The 6050-nt window shown below is 38.2% G+C and overlaps 1 protein-coding gene across 2 annotated transcripts in view; it reads left to right on the forward strand.

Annotated features, from left to right (window-relative positions):
* The window catches only part of LOC144088616 (uncharacterized), a 197907-nt gene that overhangs the window by 110542 nt on the left and 81315 nt on the right, over positions 1–6050 (forward strand). The gene's annotated exons all lie outside the window — the stretch shown is intronic.

Here is a 6050-nt window from a genome sequence, read left to right on the forward strand (position 1 = left end):
CTCTTTCTCTCTCTCTCTCTCACTCACTCTCCTTCTCAGGCCGCCTCCTTCTCCTCTTTTCTCTCTCATTCTGTGTCTCTTTATCTCGGTCACCCAATTTCTCACGTTCATTAGGAATGCAATGCGCTCCGCCTCTTGTCAAATTCGCCTGGCATCTTCAATAAGCTAAACCATCTTCGGACCAGCGGTATTTAAACTTGTACATGAAAAGAGATCATTGGGAAGTTAAAATCTGGATGAATGTAGTGGGACACCCATTCACGAGAAGGGAAACCTAAGAAAATATTGATGCTCGGGCTTTTATGGCTGCATATTTTGTCGACATTTCTTCTGTCCATCTATGATGTCTTTTTTTTTTTTTAAATACTTTTCGGTGAAAATGTCACAAATGTCCTCTTTCAAGCTAATTTAGTTGGTCATTTTTGTGCTGCTGTGGCAATGGCCAGATTTGTCATTAATGTGTGGCATGTGAATGAGCGTCACTTTGATTAGATCGAATTTAATAAGCAAAACAGGTTGGTTCTAATTGGTACAATCAGTTGTAAATAGTGGTGCCCTGACCCGATATACTCGGTATCAGTGGTTATTTTTGGCTCATCGGATTTGGTCACAAGATCAGATCATAGTGTTACATACTAATCTTATAGTAACAGAGCCTCATGTAATATTTGTAAACAGAGCGTTTCTTAAAGCTCACTATAATACAACAATAGGATTTGTCATTTACCGGTTTCATCCTTTTTGGGATTATTTTTACTGGTCCGAAATTATGCTTTTCGGATATATAGAAAACATATCTTGAAAAAAAAATGGAATGGATGGGATTGGAAGTCCAAATAATCAGCATCAGGAACACTTGCGATCATTTGGATTAGGATGTTGGAAGTTTCAATGCCATCGGAAAGCAAGAATTAACTAACTGTTTGCAAACATTAAATAAGTGCACAGATGAAATGTTGCTGAAATATAAAATTTGAAGAGATTTTTTTGTACCTGTGACTCACGTTCAAATCTCTTGAAATGACTAATTGGCACTGTCCATCGTTCTCTCATAAATTGGCATCAATGGCCGCATGCTTTGCTGTTTAATCCACAGTTTCACACAAAATGAAGTGTAATTGTTGATCCCACAATTAGGCTTAGCTTCGGTGTGTCTCGCATTTGACTCCAAACCAACACTAAGTTTCCAAAGTCACTATTCACATAACCGTGGTTTCGTCATGCTGGTGACACAATGCTTTTTCCACATTAATTTGACCATGAGCCGCATATTATTCACCTTTCCTGACATGAGTGGGCGTGATGCAAGCACTCTTTATCTTGGCACTGTTTCAAAAGCTCATTTGAGATCGTTTAGCATTTTCATCACGATTCTTAAACAAATAATCACCGTCGTCTACTTAAATCTGATCCTTGAGCACATCTGCTTTATAGAACGTTCTTCTTACCTCCACCTCACTTCATGACTTTCTATTTAGACATCTTTACATTTATTTTCCTTTGATAAATCCTCTTGCACTTGAATTTAACTATGCTCTTACCAATAGGAAATCATTATCAATTCAATCCTGTGTTTGTTTTATACAGGCACGCAGTGTTTCCCCACAAAAGTTAATTGATTTTAATTACCTTGAGCACAATATTCATGTCTTTTTTTATTGATGGACCCTCAAGCATGCATTTCTTCCTCAACTCCCTGTTCATATTAAATTACTTATATTGGATTTTTTTCATGCAGAATATAAACAGGCTCTCCTTCAAAATATAACTATAATGGCTCCCAAAGGTTTTCTTCTGGTTCAGACGGTCATTCTCCAGTCATCCAACCGTTGGTGTGAAATTCTATGGATAGCATAGTTGTATATAAAATATTAAAGAAGAATGTTAAGACGGAAATTAGATTCATTTATTCATCTATAGTCCATAACACAAATAAAGACAGTGGTCTAATAGCACAGTTCATTAACATCAGGTTAGCTATTCTGAATTCCGCCTTAATTACAACCGTAGACTGTCTTTTGCTTTGTCTTGTACTGCCCAAGAGGGAAGGCGGCGTGACACGGTCAGTCCGGGTCGTTATTTTCTTCGTTTGGGAATAACCTTTTCCCACCCGAAGATGAGACACTACGGTGCAGGGTTAACTGAGGCCAGGTCGTGGGTTAATTGGCTCAGCCTAGCAAACGGCAAGGGACGCCACCTCGGGAGATCGAATCCGAGAAAGGGCTGTTAAAGCGAAACGCTGCCATTTCCTGCTCATTCAACGAGCCTCCAACAATGAAAACAAACAAGAAAAAAGCCAAATTTATCTACAGTAAACCCTCGAATATCGCGGTTAATGTAGACCAAACATGGCCACGATAGACGAAAAACTGCGGAGTAGCATCCCCACCATTCTAACTACCAAAATACATGTTTTTGCGCCTATACAGAAATACAAGTCCACAAGTACATTTATAAAAAAGTGTATATTTATCAAATATTACAGCTATAAGCATGTCAAAAGTAAAACTGTAATGTATTAATATCTAAATGTAATAAATATATTTAAAAACATAACTTAATACTGTACGCACAGTGAAAATAGTTCCTCTCAACTTGATATAAATAAATAAATAAATAAATAACAGGTAAATGGAAGTTTTAGTCTAAGTCCTTTATCTTATGTGGCCATGGGTCCATTGTCTGCGTTATTCGAGGGATTACTATATGCTGTATTCAGTTATTCAGTCATCTTCCATACCACATATCCTTGAGAGTGCCATAAGACGACTGAAACTGACCTCTTCCTATGTCCTGGAATTGTATTCAACAAGGCAAATGCACTATAACAAGTTCAAATTTGTCAGTATCAACGTCACTGTAGCCTGGTTTGTATGGATTTGAGACATGGAGAATGGTCAACACCATTATAAACAACCTAAAGACTAGCGTAATGATGCGTCAATCTGGATCGACAAAATGATCAATTAAGCAACGATCCAATCCAATCAATCCAAACCATCATTCACAACAGAAATGTTTCAGTCAATAAATTGCCAAAACATCAAACTTCCTTTGGTTTTGTTACGGCTTGAATTGAAATGTAACTGATTGTTTCCAATGTGAACATAATGTATTATCCTTATCAAAGGCCCCTTGCTTTGAAAAATTCCAAATTTGTTTATATGCCCAGTTATTATCATGAGCCAAGAAATCCTTGTGGTCCCTTTTGGGTGCATTCTCTTTGAATTCTTCTCCATATTCTATCTCCAATCACCTGAAACAGTGCCAGGAGTTCCATCATGCAATTTAACGCGCAAATGTCACTGCCTTATGCTTACGTAGCGACCACACTGATTGGCTACATCTTGGCATCATCCACAGCCAGATACATTTCAATCAAGTCATCGATCAAAAAGCTACTCATGTTAAGACAAACACAATGACTAAATGACTTACTCTAAGACACAATAGCTTGGTAAAGACAATGTTTATAGAGGATATAAGAATTTTACAGATAAGGCAATATTTGGGGTAAATTATTAGGAGCCAAAAAAAGACCATGCTAGAAAATCCCTTAAATGCAAACTGTCTTACTTTAGGAATACAGGAACCTAAAAGAACAACAAATTCCAGAATGTGTCAGAAGAAATCTCGGATTTTGCTGTAGTATTAAGCCCAAATTGCCTGTTCCTATAACGGTTATGTTTAGTGTAAGCTAGGTCTTAAATTTGATGGAAGTGGCATTACATTTCTCTCTGATACCCAGTCATTTCGACACATGCGCAAAATGCCAATCATCTTTATTTTCCCTTCCTTTGTCTCCCTGGCGGAATCCGTCCTGAGGCTAAACGTGTATGGGAATAATTCCAGGCCGGGGAAATGGGGAAGCGATCTGAGAGAGGAAAACATTGCGCCCCATAAAGGGAAATGAGGCTCCCTGGCCCATGATTGCCGGCAAAAGTGAGCCTAATAAAAGGCATCCTAAAACGCCTCACGTTCTCACCGCACACTTTGACTTGGGCTCATAATTGCTGGGCTGTAACTCACTTTACGCAGCCTCCTGGGAAAGCTTGCTGATTTTCCACTCACTCGCAAGAAATTATTTGCTGCTGGTATCCCCTGATATCATCGATTTATCTTAATCTTGTCCCACGTGATAGGAAATGCATTGTTTGTTTTGGCCTTTTAAATTCTTGTTGCTCCCTGTGTAATCCAATTGGACACACTCATTTGCTTTCGAATGGGAAGAAGGCTGCAGTCCAACAAGAAAAGACAGTGGGACCACCACCATATTTATAGTGAGCATAGGTTGCCCTCTAGTGGGATTCTTCAAAAGGCAGACTTGAAAGCCAATTTGAGATACTTGAAATCTATGACACAAGTCAGCTGGGATGGGCTCCAGCACCCCCCATGACCCTTGGAAGGATAAAAGGGTTCAGTAAATGAATGCCTTTGCTTTTAAAATGGCTATTTTAGGTCACTATTGGCCACAGTTGATCAAAAATTATAAAAAATGTCTTCAGGTGTGGTTGACCAGTTATTTTCAAGGTTCACATGATTATATTTAAAGATTTCCTTGCAATAAAATGTCCCTGTCGTCCCTTCCCTGTGAGAAATTCAAAGTATTTTAGGGTTTTAAAAAGTAGAAGTTATTGTGAGACACTTGTTGATACAAGTTTTGTGTTTTTAAACACAGTAGAATTTTGACATTTTACACAGACTCCTCAAACAGTTACTCAGAGCCTTTTGCTGGACTTAAAAAAATTGTTTTAATACATTTGCTTTTGCTTGGTAATAATTTTTTAAATATTGTTTGTGCAAACTTTCTTTCCCCACATGCAATAGATTTTTATTCCAGTTTTAATCAGGACTAAAGTCTTAATCAAGTGATTGCATTGTTGCTAAGGCCAAATATAAAACTCTATACATTCAGCAATAAAACTAATGACCCTATGTTTTATTGGAAAATACTATATTGTCAAGTTGGCCTCATTGGTGGGGCTTGAACCATTAAATATACTAATGTTCCATATATACTTTCTTTACATTGCATTATGACCAATTTTTTGGATTTCTCAACCACAAGGTGGAGCCCAAACCGAAGGAAACTTTCAAAAAGATGTCAATTTACCAATCTTGCCACATACAATCATTTCCAACTGTATTCTTTTGATAGCATCAAGATGAAAAACAAAATTAGTCATGAAGCAAACTATTTCCTTTATTTTCCTTCCAAAAATGGCATAGAGGGTTAATTGAGTTGAAGGAATGCAGGGTAAATGATGGACATTATGTTTTCCTCGTGTTGCAGAGGAGAAGGAAGGAGTGGATTACTTCCAGACACAGGGGGGCTGGATTCATCCAAATGTTGCTCCAAATTTAGCTACGCTTATGTTTTGGGGTTTGGGAATGCAATGTAGGCCTGCAGACATTGTTGTCATTGATGGACAGGTCAGACAAAAAATATCAGAAGGAAAAGATGGAGGCTGTACGTATTGTGCATCTGTTTTGGATTAATTCCAGTTGATTTTCATGCTTCGCTCTATCACATTATTTTCTGAGTTCTGGGTGGTTAAACATGTCAGCAAGGCAGCGGATCACATAGCCACGCATCACGGTCGTAAAAGAGAACTTATTGGCCAGGAATGCTGAGATCCGCTTGTTGTCGTTGGCTTTCTCACGGGAAAAAAAGAGAAAGTGACACTTGAAGTCGTTGGAATCTGTCAAACATTTCTCCTTCATGTCATACAGATTCAAAACATGCAATGCAAAGTAATATTCTCTGAGCCACGTCTTTTAAAGTGAGGGCCACCTTTCCCTGAACTCTAAGAAGTAGCCACATTCGAGTTATTGCTCCAAATTGTCCCAGTGGGGAAAATGATCTTAAATTTTATGCATAGAGAAAAGATGACAAGGAACGAACTGTTACCAAGCTGATCTAACATAATGCAAGGCTTCTAATGGCAAAGACTACATATGGAATCCTGTACGATGCTGTCGGGTGTCAACTGCCTTCACAATATGAACATCTTCGACTCTGTACAGCGAGCAACTTTTTTTTAAGTGTA

Source organism: Stigmatopora argus, chromosome 14, assembly GCF_051989625.1.
Source record: "Stigmatopora argus isolate UIUO_Sarg chromosome 14, RoL_Sarg_1.0, whole genome shotgun sequence".
In the NCBI taxonomy this organism is placed as follows: domain Eukaryota; kingdom Metazoa; phylum Chordata; class Actinopteri; order Syngnathiformes; family Syngnathidae; genus Stigmatopora; species Stigmatopora argus.